The 15698-nt window shown below is 40.7% G+C and overlaps 1 protein-coding gene across 2 annotated transcripts in view; it reads left to right on the forward strand.

The window, feature by feature from the left end:
• Positions 1-15698, forward strand: part of BARD1 (BRCA1 associated RING domain 1) — a 336286-nt gene that overhangs the window by 222842 nt on the left and 97746 nt on the right. The window lies entirely within an intron of this gene.

The following is a 15698-nucleotide window of genomic DNA, read 5'->3' on the forward strand; positions in this document are numbered from 1 at the left end:
ATACATAATAAATAGAAACCGTACTTTTCTAATTTTCATTTTTATAGTACAGCACCACTACTCTATGTGAGACATTCGTAGTATTCTCCTGGGGCTGTTTTTGCCCCTTTCTTTCTCTTATGCTGCTGTTCCATATGACCTGGTACGTTATTATCCTGGGGGTCTTTTTATCTATTTGATGTTTCATATTTTGACTATTAGCTAGCATATTATAATTAGTGATTTTAAAATAGGGACTTTTGCCCTTTGTATGACCCATTTTCCTCCACTTCAAGTCATAGAGGTATTTATATATATTTTTTCCCTTCTCCGCTATTTGTGTTCCCCATAGGTTTTTATAAACCTTTATTGTGATCAAAAATAATTTATCATCAGATTTCTGTTTATTATATATGTTTTTAGTTTATTTTCTAGGCCTTTTTACACTATCTGTATCTTTGAAGCAGAAGACAAACCGAAACATGATCATGTTGGGTCATTAATGTATAGATTTTTTTAAACTTTATTTTTATTAATTTAACAATTAATATATCAAGACAAACTTGATTTTAACAGCACATTGAATAATAAAAGAAAAAAAGGAAACAATACAAAAGAAACATCATCCATTTAACCTCAATATTGGAGTTAAAATCAGAAAATACTAATCAAATTAAGGAAACTTGTTGGCTATATGGTTAATACTTGTAATATCATACCCTCAACTCGTCAAGGGGAGTCTCTCTGGGGGGAACTTAATACAGGCAATTCCCTATGTCTTAAAAACTCCTCAAGTTGTTCCGGATCAAAGAACATAAACTTAGTACCATTCAAACAATCTCACACTTGCAAGGATAAAATAACAAAAAGCACCTAACGCCAATACCTGCTGCATCTTCATTAAAAGTGATTTCTGCCTTTCTTGAGTGTCTCAAGAGACATCTGGAAATAATGCACTTTTATGACTAAGAAATAATTTGTCCTTAGGATGGAAAAACATCTTTAATGTCCATTTTGTCAGGTTCTAGGACAGTTGTAACTAATAAAGTGGAGCCTAATTTAATATCCATTCAGTAAAAATGCTGTCAAATCTCCCGTATTATCCATAGATTCAGCATTAAGAAGTGTGCTAGTACTACCCCATTTTTAAAATTCAACACTTTGGAAACTGGAGGTATAAGATTCAAATGGAACTTTTAACAAATCAGTATAAAATCTTTTTAACATATCCAATGGAATAGCCAATGAAGATTTTAGAAAATTTAGGAAACATTGATTTAATCTCCTAGAAAACTTTCAAAATATTCAACCTTACGATATGTTAAATCTGTATCTTAAATCAAAACAACATCTGATTTTTACAATCCTTTGTAGGAGTATCAACATACACAAACTTATCAGTATGCTATAACAATCGATTGTTTCTGGGAAATCACCTGTCTGTAGTTTCCAAAGGCTGATAAAACATTGTCAACCCTTCCAGTTACAACTTTCTCTAACCCTTTTATGGTGGTCCATAGGGTCTCTAAGTTTATAAGAGTCTGTTCTCAAGCAAAGAAAATATAGAGCTAACAGCATCGCTCAAAAGACCCATCATGAATACTCTCAGGAGCCACTGGTTCTACCTATGCATTAGTCTGTCCATCTACAGGGCTGAAGCCTTATAGCATCTTTGTCAACAGCCCCTCAGACTTGGCAGTATAATCTGTGCCAACGTTGGCTGCCATACAACCATGAGATATCTCACAATGCTTCTACTTAAATATTTGTTAATGGTGTGAATATCTCTTGGGGAGCTAATAATTGTGAAACATCCCTGAGCCTGAAGTGCAAGCTATTGTAGAGGAATAGCCTAGAACAGCAGGCTACAAACCAGGGAAGCCAAGGTTCAAATCCCGCTACCGCTCCTTTTGACCTTGGGCAAGTCACTTCATCCTCCATTGTCTCAGGTTCAAACTTAGGGGTCATTTACAAAGGTGCAGTACTTTTCCCCGGAGCAGAAACATACCACAGAGGCTTCCAAAGCTGCAATATTTTCCCTGATAGTAAAATTCCAGACAAAAATAGCACAGTGTAAAAGTCTTATAAAAGACGTACGATGGCAGCCCCTTTGCTCAAGACCACCATGTTTTTAAAGGGCTATCATGGCCCAAAAGATATCCCCTTCCCCAACATGTGTAAGACAATCCTCCCACTCCTGGGGTCTTGTGAGAATCTCGCCACCTCTAGTGGCGGCCCTCAGGAGTAAAGTAAAAAAATAAAATAAATTGTCGCATGGCAAATGCCTTGTCCTCTACCCAATTCCCCCTTTCCAATAAATCAATCCCCTCTCCTGACCCACCTTAGTCCGCCCTCCTAGGCATACCTAGTGGTCTAATGGGGCTTGGTGGGCTCTCTTTTCAAACTGATGCCGACAGCCATGATACTAGATATGCCATATGATAAGAGCTATCTAGTATCACGGCCAGCCGACACCATTTTTAATAGCACCAGGCCCAGTGCCTAAGGGGTGCTATGGATCCCACAAGAGCACCAGGTATCCCCAGGTGGGTAGGTCAGGGGGTCACGAAGGGGGTGGGTGGCTGCTACTGAAAGATACAGGAAACTTGAATTTAGGGAGGGTGATTTTTGGAATGGGGTGGTTGTGTAGAGGGGTGGGGTGTTCATGCAAATTAAAAATATGTTTTGTACTTTTTCTCTTGAGGGCCGCCTCTAGACGTGTAGAGGTCTTAGAAGAACCCAGGGGAGGGACCTTACACACATTGGGGTGGGGTAGTCTCTTTCAGGCCATGATGACCCTTTTAGAAACATATATGGTTCTAAAACACTTAAGTACTGGTAGTATAGGGTATGGTGCAATAATATATAGGGGGGTGGTATGAATTTTAAGGTGTCTTGTGAAGGGATAAGAAGGGTGAATGTGGATGGATGGATGAGAATTTTTAGGGGGATTAGTCAATATCAGTGCAATAGGGAGTCTTTTTGCACAAATTAGGTGTCCATATAATATGGAATTAATACTGTATTACTATGTATTGAAATGTTGAATTGTTCAATATTATTTTAATGACTGAATAAATAAAGATTGTAGATCTGATATGTGTAATATTGAATATTTGAAAAATAGAAAATAATTACCCTTATGTGTTGTTATTCCTTTTAGAACCAGCCCAGGAGCATTGGGCTGAGAGTTAGCATCCCAATGATTCCAGGGGAAAGTTAGCTACAACTCCTGAACTACCATACCTGTATAATTTGAGTTAAATATACATAAGATATTTAAATATACATAAGATATATACATAAGGCTATAATAAACTAGTGTTTATTATAGCCTTATGTATATATCTTTTATTATTTATGTCTGAGACTAAATATTAACTTTCTATGCTAGCCATTACTCTGGCTTTTCCTCCTCCCAGTTCAAGTGCCCCTGTTTATTGTAACTTTTCACTCTCTTCTTCTCTCCTAGCCTATTGTTCACGTTGTTGTTAATGTTATTGCACCACTGTTTATTGTAAACCGATACGATATGATTGGTATCATGAGTGTCGGTATAAAAAAAAGCCCTAAATAAATAAATAAATAAATAAATAACATACAATATTTAAAATATTGCACATTATTGCTATGTTAGGCATTTAACGCAAGGTAAATACCTAATGTTGCTTAGTAAAAGACCTCCTTAGATTATAAGCCCTCTGCGTATATAGAAATACATATGGTACATGAATGTAATCCATTCTGAAATAGTTGAAATGTAAAATATTTTTACTGTTATCAGCACTTAAAGATGGTAAATGCAGCTTGCTGTGAACATTCTCACTTTTTAAAGTTGCATGCCTTTTGAGATCATTGCTGTTTGCCTGTCAATATTTAATAAGGTATACAACTTATTATATGTTATGATATCAAACATGATTAAGATGAATACCTTATTTGTGGTGTTTACACTGTGGAAATGCATTGCATATGCGGAGAGGGTAATTCTCACCTTTGTTCACAAGAGGCAGGAATGCAAGGTTAAGGAGCAGTTTACAACACATTTAGTTAAAGCAAATGTAGGTGGTGGTACTTTTATTTACAGTATTGTTAATCATTGGTAAACTAAGTCCATTAAGATAGGTTTGGAACTGTGAAAATAAAATCCAAACTTTAGCTGGAGTTAAATCTTAAATTTTAAGTTGTGCCTGACCTGCTTCTTCTTTCAGCTTATAACCCTCACTTAGTTTAGTTCCTATCTTCAGAGCTCAGCTAAACTAGGACTCCTGGTACCCACTTAGAAAAACAAATAATGCAAACAGATTTGCCTTTGTTACAGCCTCCCAGCAATTTTCTTCCCCAACTTCGTCTACGCTCTGTCTCTGGGGCAAACCTTCAAGAATTACAGGCTTTTCCTATCCAGTGGTAATCCAACCATTATTAAAATGTCTGCATCTTTAAACTTCCAGAAGGAAAAGAAATTTAGCCATTCTCTGGCTAATATATACAATCTGCACCACTTAGCTGTCAGACTGTGGGTGGCTATCATAGTGACTTCCTCCTATTTTGTACTATAGTCATTAATTGGCAGAGGGAGAGTGCATATTTTCCAGAATGAACACAGAGATTAAAATCATTTTTATTTTCCAGCGGAGGACTTAACAGTATTTCACTCGGTTGTAGAAAGAATGTTTGCAGCTCGGTAATATGTAATAGTTATGCTAGTTTCCTTGTATTCACAAATTCCCTCTGACTAGGAAAGATACCAAATTGCAAATGGAAAATTATATAGCCCATTGGACCTATTAATTGCCCCACTGATCTAGTTAAAAAATGTTTAAGTTAATCTGCTGTACAGAGCTAATTTATATTTTTATCGCTGTCTTTTCATGTATGCGGTCTCTTCAATTCCTCTGTCCCTTCCTGCTTCATAGCAAGCCAAGTCACTTGACAAATTAGATCTGCACACTTGCAGTTTCACAGTTGTTCATAATAGCTTCCACTCATATAGTTCATCTTGCCAGCCTTTCATGCACAGTAGGTCTGGCATTAGTGAATGTGTTTTTCGTTTCATATTAGAGATATGATAGTCTTTCCAGTAAGTGTATGTTTGAATCCAAGTTCCAAAAGGCAAGTTGGTACATAAGTTTAGACTCGCAGGATAAGTTCCATTAAAGTAAGCTAAAACCCTCTATACATGGATTGTTAATCCAGTAGATAACCAAAGCCTGAGGATGCAAACATATTTTTAAAATTGTATATATGATTGTATCTAGGTAAAAATCCTAATAGGCTGCTCAGGGAAGGCATCTTTTTTTTCATTTATGGCTAGTTTGAACTTCTTGGATATTTTGTTTATAGTTTCTTCACTTGAAAGGTCATTCATCAAAACGTGTTATGGCGTTACACACGCAATAACACGGTAATGCCATAACATGCGATAATCATGTTATTGCATGGTGCAAATGCACATTTTTTGAAGGAGCGGGATTAATTAAATGAGGGGCAATATTGAACCTTGCGATAGCATAACACATGCTATTGCACAGTTTTAACGCCGAAAATAATTACACCTTTTTTCCTGGTGTTAAGCTGTGCGATATGCCCAAAACGGCCGTAACGCAAATTGTGTTAAAGATTGCAAATTGTATTTCGGCCATTTAGGGGAGAGGGAGACGGGGGAGAGGAGTGGAGTAGAGAGAGAGAGAGAACGCTTCTGGGGAGGCCTTCACAGTATTCAACTATTTATAACTCTATAGGAAGGCCAGGTAATAGCTCGAGGTGAGGTGTTGCTGGTAGTTTAGGGGCCAGTTTTACATGCAGAATGAGACGAACGAACAGCACAGTACAACTCTGTGAAGATTTAATGTCATTTGGAGTAAGGAACGTCTCACAAAGATGATTTCTACAATGTTCTCTCGCCCTAGCTTGATGGACTCTATAACAGGGTACAATCAAGCTAGGGCATACTACCTATGCAAAGCGCAATGTTAGCATGCGGTGCTGTAATTCAAAAATTGCCATAAACACGTCTTTTTTTCTTACCGCGGGCGTTATCCATGCGATGATATAGCTTTTCGATGAATCTAGGGATTGGTTTGTTGAAAGCTAATGGCTGAGAATTCAAGAACCAACCACAGATGAAGTTTAGAAGGGCCGTGATATGACAGTTCCATATTATTTTTACTAATGTATATACATGTCGGGGGGGGGGGGGAGGGATATTACATAAGGTTTAAGTTATTTCTAGCTTGTCCTTAATACTCATCTATAAAAAATATATACGAAATTTGTGACCATTTGCTGTCTTTTAGACTTCTCCACCTTAGTTCTTCCTATCTCAGACCGTCATCTGATAACTTTCACACTAAACCTCCCTCCCCTACAGCCTCATCCAGGCACCTTCCAACACCTTCAGGAATGTCCAAACTGCCCATCCATGTATTTACCCCTACCCACACACACACTGTTTCATCTCTCCTTTCTTCCACTTCATTGTCTGTGTCAGTTGATTAAGCATTTTCTTCTTATTATATTATACTGTCCTTTGCTTTAAATACTCTTGCCCCCTCCCCTTAACCTCACCCCTCCTGTAATGTGCACAAAACCTCAGCCTTGACTCATCCCTGAATTTGCTTCCTACATTCTTATGCCAGCTCTTTAGAATGTCTCTAGCTAAAATCCCATGCCAATGCAAAATGCATACATTTCAAATTCATGCTGATCTTCCAGTCTGCTATTTGCACTTGCCAAGCATGACTACTCCACCCATGTGACAAATTCTTGGCATCCACCCTCACCATCTCTTTGCCACACTCAAGTCCTGCCTCACATTTTCTTTGCTCCCCTCCCCTTTCACTCTGTGCTCTGACTATGGCTTAGTACTTCCAAGACACGGTTCACAAAATTAGTGTCCAGTTTTCAAGTCGTTACCTCTCCCTCCCTCTCCCCCTCTTATTTCCTCTATCCTTACCTTGGCCTCTTGCCAATCATAGTGGAGGAAACTGGCTGTCTTCTCCTCCTTCAAACTCAATACTTGTTCCTCTGACCCTATTCCCACCCAGTTCCTCAACTCTGATCTCCCTGCAGTCACAATGTCTATCTAAAACATCCTCAATCTATTGCTTTCCAATGCTACTGTTGCTGCTGCTATCAAACATGCTCTCAAAAAACCCTCTTCAAAAATCCCTCACTGGACCCTACCTGCCCTGCCAAATATTGTCCCATCTGCCTCTTTCTTTTTGGTTCCAAACTATTTGAACGTGCTGTTCACTGCCACTCTCTTGACTTTCTTTCATCTCAAGCAATTCTTGATCCACTCCAGTCTGGTTTTCGCCCTCTGTATTCCACAGAAACAACCCAAAGTCTTCAATGTCTGGTTTATGGCTATAACCAAAGGCCTTTGCCTTATCCTGCTTGACATATCTGCTGCTTTTGAGAGTCTGTTGTTCATCGCCTACTCCTTGATTCTCTGTCCTCACATGGATTTTGTAACTGTCCTGTCTCGGTTCTCTTCTTTCCTCTCCCATCACACTTTTAGTGTTTTCCTCTGGCAGATCCTCCTCTCCTGCTATCCCACTATCAATTATTGTGCCTCAAGGTTCTGTCCTGGGCCACCTTCTCCTCTCTCTGTATACTAATTCTCTTGGTACTCTGATTTCCTCGCATAGCTTTCAATACCATCATTATGCTGCTGATTCCCAGGGTTACCTCTTTACATCAGAATTTTCATCAGGAATCCAGTCCCATATCTCAGCCTGCTGATCTGACATTACTGCCTGCATGACCCACCGCCACCTTAAACTCATCACAGCCAACAAGTAGAATGGAGCCCCATCCCTGTGTAGCCTTTATAGGCATTTGATATTCTGCCTTTTACCAAGAATGGCCTTGGCAGATTACAACAAATTTTAAGTCAATTACAATTTGGAGCAGAATTACAGTTAAAATAGCAGTAGGAACTAGTGGGCTTTATTTTAAAGTCCTTAATCAGAAGTTTAGGTAGATAGCTCTAGGGAAAGTGAGGTCTCAGTAGGGAAGACCTACTGGAGCCATGCCTTAGCTATTTTCCTTAAAGTGCGGTAGCACAGCTCACATTGAAAGCATAGTGGTATCTTCTTCCAAATTTTTAGTGCATAGCAGCTGAAACAATGAGATCTTGTACTAGACAATCTAGTAGAGGCCAGAGGAAAGAAGAGAAGGGCCATTTGGGAGGACTGGAATTTTCTTGTGGATGTGTAGGAGGTATTTGGGGTCTTAATATATTTGACGTTTGCTTTAGTTGAAGCCTCCAATTAAGCAACCCGCAATATAGGACTTCAGTGTGGTGCTTACCCAAATGATGATGAATGATTCTGTTGAACCTCTGACCTCTTGCAAACTCAGTTATCTGACCTAGGAGGTCATGTTTTTGGTGACAGTCATGTCAGCTTCCACACTCTTTGAGGTCTAGGCCCCAGTAACTTATTCACTTTACACTATGGTGGTGCTGTGCACTCATTCCAAGTCTCTGCCGAAAGTAGTGTTGTATTTCCATTTTCACCATTCAGTCATACTTTCAACATTCTTTCCCAGGCCACCATGCTCACAAATGTGAACAGGTCACACACAGTTTAGATTGCAAAAGATCCATTGCTTTTTTTCTTGGAATGGACCAAAGCCATTAGGGAGGATGATTTTCAAAGGGACTTCTGAGGGTAAAATGGTGTTTTTTGCATAGAAATAGCCTTTTACAAATTTCTCCTCTCAATGTGCAAGTAAATTTGTGTGTGTATGTCATGCAGGACTTAATTTATTGGTCAATGACCTGGAACGCAGTTACATCCCGTCTTTTAAGATTTAAGAGGCAGAGCAGCAGGGGTATTCTAGTCCAGTCTTCTCCAGACAGTCTACAGGGAAGAAGGGGTGAACCTGGAGCAGACAAATCAGAGAACAGCCAGCCTGCACCCTAATCCAGTCCCCTCCTATTCTGCAGGAAAGAGGAAGGGAGGGTGGTGTGATCCTGATGCAGACACCGCAGAGCAAAGAACAGACACAAAAAGGAATTGAATTAGCACAAGTTTGAATCTTGTAAGCAGCGAGGCCAATAATTAAGACTTCATTAATGGCCTTGATGATTGGCACAACTGCTTACAAGTTTTGAACTTGGGGTAATTCAGCCCTTTCTTGTGTCTGTTACACAGGGCTTAATTTCTGGCAATTGACCCAGACTTGATGTTCTGCCACCTTTTTTGCAAGACCTGATGAAGCAGAGCCAAGTGTGTAAATCAGTTGTGGCTCTCCTACAGCAATGGCGTTTGAAGAGTGTGGTAGTGCATATGTATGTGTGAGTATTAGAAAGTGAGAGTGTACATTTGAGGGGGAGAGGAGTGTATGCGCGTGCATTAGGGGGTGCTAGAGAGTTCATGTCTAGCCCTGACACTTCCCTCCCTTCCCCTAACCCATTCCTGCTCTACAGATCAAATGTCTTTTTGTTTACAAATTCAGCCTTGTCATGTTTGCATATAATTTAGCTGGAGTGAGCGGAGGTGTTCCTGGAGGTTGAATTGGGAAGCATCTTTTAGCCAGCATAAGTGTGCAGGCAGATTTGATTGGATAATTTTCAAAGCGGACGTAGGCAAGTCCTGATGAACTGGATTCATATTCTACTGTCCTATCCATGAGGAAAGTGCCACAATAGTGGTATTAGGAAGTTTTCATGAATTAGATTGAAATGCAGAGCAAAGCTAAAACCTGTTCATAAGAAATTGCCATACTGGGTCAGACCAAGGGTCCATCAAGCCCAGCATCTTGTTTCCAATAATGGCCAATCCAGGCCAAACACTAAGTAGATCCCATGCTACTGATGCTAGTAATAGCAGTGGCTATTCTCTAAGGCGACTTGATTAATAGCATTTAATGGACTTTTCCTCCATGAACTTATCCAAACCTTTTTTAAACCCAGCTACACTAACGGGCCGATACAGTACAGTGCGCTCCGATGGAGCGCACTGTTAACCTGCCATTGGACGCGCGTTTTCCCTTACCCCTTAATCAGTAAGGGGCAGAAAACGCGCGTCCAACCCGCCGAACCTAATAGCACCCTCAACATGCAAATGCATGTTGATGGCCTTATTAGATATTTGCGCACGATTCAGTAAGTAAAATGTGCAGCCAAGCCGCACATTTAACTTTCAGAAATTAGCGCCTACCCAAAGGTAGGCGCTAATTACTTCGGGCATCAGGAAAGTGCACAGAAAAGCAGTAAAAACTGCTTTTCTGTGCACCCTCCGACTTAATATCATGGCGATATTAAGTCGGAGGTCCCGAAGGTTAAAAAAAATGAAAAAAAAAAAGAAAAAAAATTTTTGAAGTCGGCCGGCGGCTGTTGGTTGAAAACCGGACGCTTAGTTTTGCCGACGCCCGGTTTCCGAGCCCGTGGCTGTCAGCGGGCTCGAGAACCGACGCCGGCAAAATTGAGTGTCGGCTGTCAAACCCGCTGACAGCCGCTGCTCCGGACAAAAAGGCGCTAGGGACTCGCTAGTGTCCCTAGCACCTCCTTTTGCCCGTTTCTATTGCCGGACCTAATTTAAATACTGAATCGCGCGCACAGGCGAGTGGCCTGTGCGCGCTCCGGGAGAGCGGACGTTCGCTCGCTCTCCTGCGGACTTTACTGAATCGACCCGCTACTGCACTAACCACATCCTCTGGCAACAAATTCCAGAGCTTAATTGTGCATTGAGTGAAAAAGAATTTTCTCCTATTAGTTTTAAATGTGTTACTTGCTAACTTCATGGAGTACCCCCTTGTCCTTCTGTTATCCGAAAGAGTAAATAACCGATTCACATTTACCCATTCTAGACCTCTCATGATTTTAAAGATCTCTATCATATACCCCCTCGGCCGCCTCTTCTCCAAGCTGAACAGCCCTAACCTCTTTAACCTTTCTATGCTTATCCTTACTAATCAAATCAGCTAACTCCAGATTTTTTGACTGGATCAAATGTATTGTGAATAGTTCCCTATCTGAAGGATCATGCCTGGTCTGCTAATTGATAAATAAGCTGTAGTGCACCCACTACTGAAAAGAAGCCATTCCTTGACCCAGAAAACCTAGAACTTTATAGATGAATTTCTAGTATCCCATTTATAGGGAAGATAATATAGTGAGTGATATTTTCTCAGTTTAAGGGATTCTTACAATAATCTAGCTTCAGGATAGGTCAGAGGATGGAGACAGTCTTACTATCTTTGACGGATGTCTTCTATAAAAATAAAAAATTGGACAAGGGAAATTACTCTGGGTTTTTTTGCCTTCGATACCATAGACAAAAATATTAGGAGTAGCAGGAACAACTCTGAACTTGTTTTTTGGGTTTTTTTTAATGAAAGATATAGATTGAAGATTGTATAGTTGAAGAAAAATTGTTCTCATTTGTGTTCACTAATATGTGGGGTTCCACAAGGCTCCATTCTCTCCTTGCTTCTATTTAATGTTTACATGCATCTATTAGGTTGAGTTATTTGCAGATTCAAGGTTTATTTTCATTGCTTTGCCGACGACATTCAATTATACATCCTTTTTGGTACAAATCAAAATGAGGTTGTTAATAAGCTTAATCAGTGCCTAGCTGTCATAGCTGAATGACTGAAAGTTAATAAATTAAATTTAAATCTTTCAAAAACTACTCTAGGAATAGTAATAATGGCTAAAGAGGAAGTACAACAGTCTAGGTGTGTTGCTACATTTGAATTTGCATATGAATGCACAAATCTCAGTGACTGTCAGGAGTGCATTTATGCAGTACTAATTAATATGCCAGCAATACCCCTGCCTTGAAAAGGCAGATCTAGCAACAATTATTCATACATTTATCACATTGCCCTTGGCTATTGCATTGTATTTTTGTGTACCAACAAGGAACATTAGGAAGATTAAGCTAATCCAGAATATTACACCTATTCTTAAGGTTCTACATTGGCTCCTTTGTGCCTTTCTATGCAAAGTTTAATCTTTAATTTTTAAAGTGTTAAAGGGAGCAGGCCTGAGTTTAATTCCATACTCTTCTACCAGATTGTTGAAATCTATACAGGAATCATTATGTGCGGCTTCTCTGTCAGAAGTGAAATTAGTAGAGACAAAAAAACAAACATTTTCATTCTGTGCCCCCAGATTATGGAATTCTGTTGTTCATGAAGCTAGTATGACCGGTAATTATGACTTTTAGAGGTCTGATCAAAACATGGCTGGTCCATCAGGCCTTTAAATCATTGTTTATTTTTGTATTTTTAGCTAGATTATTAACCAAGCTCTTTTTTTTTTATATTTAGGGGTTGGTTTTTTTATATATTTTCAAGTTGACTAATGTTTTGGTATTGAACATAATATTTTATAACAAATGTGTTTATTCTTTTTTTATTGGGATTTTTAAATGTTGTTAGATTTTTTTGTCATTTTTATAGTCTTGTAATTGATTTTAATGTATCACACCTTGAGCCCCATGATGGAAGGGTGAGTCATCAGCTGAAAACAATACACAGCTAACTTACTTACACAGCAAACATATTTCTAATTGGATAGTAAATTACACCTCCTTTTGATATGCCCGAGCAGGTCTGATTCTAGAGGGCCATGCAATGGCTCATAATATTGGAGCCATTACTGTATCAATTACCCATCTAAAATTGGCCTCTGTTGAGATTTGTAAGACTGTAACATGGACTTCTGTTCATACATTTATGTTCTATTATTGTTTGGAAAAGGATTCCCAGCATAACAGTAAGTTTCATTAGGCCATCGTACAGGGTCTCTTTGATGACCATCGTGGCAGAGATTCAAGCGAGCCAGCAGGTCTCAGCATGGCACATGTTGAGGCTGTTAGGCCACATGCCCTCAACAGTACATGTCACTCCCTGGGCATGATTTCACATGCGGAGAGCCCACTAGATGCTACGGTCCCAGTGGCGTCAGGCCTGTCAGGGGCTTCGGGACTGCATCAGACTCACTCTATCCCTCTGGTATGTCTTGTCCTGGTGTCAGGAAGATTCCAATCTTGAATTGGGGGGGGGGGGGTCTCCATCCAAAGTCCTCAAGTCTACCCTGGGCTGGGGAGCTCATGTAGATGGGCTCAGTACCCAAGGTCTCTGGTCCGCCCAGGAACAGCTGTGTCAATTCAACTTCCTGGAGCTCCGGGCAATCAGGTACACTTTGAGGACTTTCAGAGATCTGCTATCCCACAGAATTGTGTTGCTACAAACCGACAGCCAGGTGGCAATGTGGTATGTCAATAAGCAGGAAGATACAGACTCTTATCTCCTGTATTGGGAAGCAGTTCAGATATGGTTATGAGTCTTCTCCCAAGGGATAGTGCTCAGGGCCAAGTATCTAGCCGGAATGGAGAATGCAGTAGAGGACAGACTGAGCGATTCCTTCTGACCCCACAAACAAGGGGTAGCGAATTGGATTTTCTGCCTGTGGGGAAGCCCAAAGTTAGAACTGTTCACTTCGCCTTGGAACAGGAAGGTTCCTCAGTTCTGTCCCTGTACAGGTCACACGACAAATCAGCCTCAGATGCCTTTGCTCGCCACTGGGGCAAGGGCCTCCTCTACACGTATCCTCCCACTCCACTGGTGACAAAGACTTTGTTGAAGCTTTGCAAGCGCAAACTGACTATGATCCTCATAGCTCCTCATTGGACAAGACATATCTGGTTTCCACTCCTCTGGGAGATATCCATCAGGAAACCAATCATGCTGAGGACCTCCCCAGATTTCATCACCCAGAATAGGTGCAGGTTGTGGCATCCCAACCTGCAGGCCCTATCACTCAAGGCCTGGATGTTGAGAGGCTGATTCTACAACTACTCGACCTCTCTGAAGGTGTGTCTCGAGTTCTGGCAGCTTCCATAAAGCCTTCCACTAGAAAGTCCTATGCACTGAAGTGGAGGAGGTTTTCTGTGCAATGTGAGCAAAAGCCGCTAGATTCCTTCTGTTCAACACAAAAACTATTTGACTATTTTCTACACCTTTTGGAGACTGGTCCGAAGACTAACTCAAGGTTCACCTGAGTGCGACTGGCACATATCAACATGGTGTAGAAGGTAATCCCATCTCTGTACAGCCTATAATTGTATGGTTCATATGAGGTCTGCTTTAGTTGAAACCTCCTCTAAGGCCTCCCGTTGTGTTCTGGGACCTCAGCATGGTTTTAGTTCAGCTGATGATAGCTCTCTTCGAGCCTCTGTACTCCTGTTACCTGAAGTACCTGACCTGGAAGGTCATATTTTTGGTGTCTGTCACTTCAACTCACAGGGTCAGTGAGCTCCAGTCCTTAGTGACTTATCCACCTTACGCTAAGTTTTCCCATGATAGGGTGGTCTTGCGTACGCACCCTAAGTTGCCGCCTAAGGTGGTGTCAGACTTCCATCTTAACTAGTCCATCGTCTTGCCAACATTTTTTCCCAGACTCCATTCATACCAAGGCAAACAAGCCCTTCAAAGTTTGGACTTCATCAAGCCTTAGCCTTCTATCTGGAGCAGACAAAAGCCCATAGACAGTCCACCCAACTTTTTGTTTGTTTTGATCAGAAAAGTTGAGAATTGCTGTTGCCAAGCAGACGCTTTCTAGTTGGCTAGCAGACTGCATCTCCTTCTGTTATACCTAGGCAGAATTGCATCTTGGGAGCCATGTGAAGGCTCACTCTTTTCAAGCCATGGCAGCATCAGTGGCCCACTTGTAGGTAGATCCCCATGGAGAAGATCTGCAGGGCTGCGACGTGGAGTTCCATCCACTCATTCACATCGCATTACTGTTTGGATAGGGATGGCTGACGCGACAGCAGGCTTAGCCAATCTGTCCTTCAGAACTTGTTTGAGCTGTAGACCCCAACCCTGTTCCCTCCTGGGGCCCGTTCTTTCTGATCAGGCTGCCCCCCTCCTGTTACCAACAGAACATGTTTCTTGTTGTGCCCATTGGCATTCCTTTTGTTGGTCCCCTTTTTTGTTTGGAGGGGGGGTGCCTGTAGCTAGGAATTCACCCATGTGTAAGGACTGCCATCCTGCTTGTCCTCAGAAAAATCAGAGTTTACCTTTAACAAGTGTTCTCCAAGGGCAGCAGGGTATCAGTCCTCACGAAACCCGCCCGCCACCCCTTGGAGTTATGTTTCCACTTCTTGGATTTTATTCTTATTTTAATGTTTTGTTCCTCAATTCTATGTTTTAAGACTAAGGGGACACTGCATGGATGTGTGCTATATTGCCAAGCATTCTCAGAGATGCTCAGTCAAAGTTATTGAAATGTTATTGACATTTTTTTCCATGCCAGGCTCCATCTGATGATGTCACCCATGTGTGACAACTGACATCCTGCCGTCCTCTGAGAACCCCTCTTATATGTAAGCAATTCTGCTTTTTCAAAACAATATTTGACTATTGAAAAATTTGTTTGAAATATAATAGTGTCTGAGATGCTTGACCGAGGATAAATAGACAATACTAAATTGGGATGGGTGTCTCTTAAAATATAACTATATGATTATAGATATTTTGGAAAAGAAAAGTTGTTATAGAAATCTCATATTTGAAATGTAAAACTTTCCTGTGTCCACAATTTCATTTCATCTTTGTTCTGCTGATTAAACATGCTTGGAAATTTAAGAAAAGACTGAGTGCCAGCTCTGAGGTTCCGTGCCATATCTGGAACAGCATGACATGTAATGGACTGGAACTCCCATGATGCTGTGCTGAGATTTAACCAATTA

Source organism: Rhinatrema bivittatum, chromosome 6 (genome assembly GCF_901001135.1).
Source record: "Rhinatrema bivittatum chromosome 6, aRhiBiv1.1, whole genome shotgun sequence".
NCBI lineage: Eukaryota > Metazoa > Chordata > Amphibia > Gymnophiona > Rhinatrematidae > Rhinatrema > Rhinatrema bivittatum.